Source organism: Aplysia californica, unplaced genomic scaffold (assembly GCF_000002075.1).
Source record: "Aplysia californica isolate F4 #8 unplaced genomic scaffold, AplCal3.0 scaffold00652, whole genome shotgun sequence".
In the NCBI taxonomy this organism is placed as follows: domain Eukaryota; kingdom Metazoa; phylum Mollusca; class Gastropoda; order Aplysiida; family Aplysiidae; genus Aplysia; species Aplysia californica.
Genome location: NW_004797922.1, coordinates 34,615 through 36,281, shown reverse-complemented (window position 1 = coordinate 36,281; position 1,667 = coordinate 34,615). Strand labels below are relative to the sequence as shown.

Below are 1,667 nucleotides of genomic sequence, written 5' to 3'. Positions count from 1 at the left end.
ACGCCAGTCGGCAAGGCAAGACAGAGAGAAGTGGAGGTCCATGGTCGCCCACGCCAGTCGGCCAGGCAAGACAGAATGAAGAGGAGGTCCATGGTCGCCCACGCCAGTCGGCAAGGCAAGACAGAGAGAAGTGGAGGTCCATGGTCGGCCACGCCAGTCGGCCAGGCAAGACAGAGTGAAGTGGAGGTCCATGGTCGGCCACGCCAGTCGGCAAGGCAAGACAGAGAGAAGTGGAGGTCCATGATCGCCCACGCCAGTCGGCAAGGCAAGACAGAGTGAAGTGGAGGTCCATGATCGCCCACGCCAGTCGGCAAGGCAAGACAGAGAGAAGTGGAGGTCCATGGTCGCCCACGCCAGTCGGCCAGGCAAGACAGAATGAAGAGGAGGTCCATGGTCGCCCACGCCAGTCGGCAAGGCAAGACAGAGAGAAGTGGAGGTCCATGATCGCCCACGCCAGTCGGCCAGGCAAGACAGAGTGAAGAGGAGGTCCATGATCGCCCACGCCGGTCGGCAAGGCACAGGATTATGATGATGATGAGACAAATTAATCAAAGCCCTGGAGTAACTAGCTCTCATTTTTGGTCTAATTGAAGGCAATAATAATATAATAATAATTGCATTTATATAGCGCATGTCCACGCTCAAGAGCAGGCTCTATGCGCTTTACAACTATAATTACCCCCAGCAGACCCTCTGAAAACACTCAGAAACATTCTCGGCTTCCGCGGAAGCACACAGTGCAAGCTGCGGATTTCACGCGCTCAAACACAAACAAACTGACAAGATCGTTCACTGTCTATAGCCAGGTATCCATTTCCACCTGGGGGAAGTGAGGAAAATTTGTGCAAAAAGCCTTTCCCCAGGACACAAAGTCGGGCCCCTGACGGGATTCGAACCCCCGACCTTACGGCTGCGAGTCCAAGAGCCTAACCACTAGGCCGCCGACGCCACAAGGTAAAGAAGGCAAGAGTTGACCCGCAGCAACTTATTTGGAAAGTCTAAACAGATGGGTGACGGGGAAAGATCCGGATGACAATATACAGCTTTTATGAAATAATCCGAACAAAGAATTATGAATCGCAAATCTTGATCGCCGATGTCTGTCTATTATTATCAATACCATCATAATTGTCGCCATTGTCATTCTTTTCCACTTTTTATTAATATACTACCGAACAAAATCTTTTCAAAACCTTTCTTCTTGTTTTTTGTGTGTGTGTTTTTGTTGTTGTTTTTTTTTTTGGTCACCGAGATTTTTCTATTTATACCTAATTGGTCAAGTATTATTGAATCTATTATGTTATATGACGCTAGCAGTAAAGCTTCACTGAGATGTTTCTATTAAATTTTATTTACCCTTGGACTAAAGTTATTGAAACTATTAATTCATGTACGTAACAGTAAAGGTTGTCTTTTATTCATTATTCGTCTCGTGACATTGAAAGTACATGTTATTTATTATTAATCTGACAGTAAAATAAGCTACAAAAACAACAACAACAAACAAACAAACAAACAAACAAACAAACAAACAAAAAAGTAACAACAACAGTAGCAACAACAACAACAACAACAACAACAACTACTACTACTACTACTACTACTACTACTACTACTACTACTACTACTACTACTACTACTACTACTACTACTACTACTACTACTAC

The 1,667-nt window shown here is 45.0% G+C and overlaps 1 protein-coding gene across 1 annotated transcript in view; it reads right to left on the bottom strand.

Moving 5' to 3' along the window:
* The window catches only part of LOC101861842, a 9,812-nt gene that overhangs the window by 3,922 nt on the left and 4,223 nt on the right, over window positions 1-1,667 (bottom strand). The gene's annotated exons all lie outside the window — the stretch shown is intronic.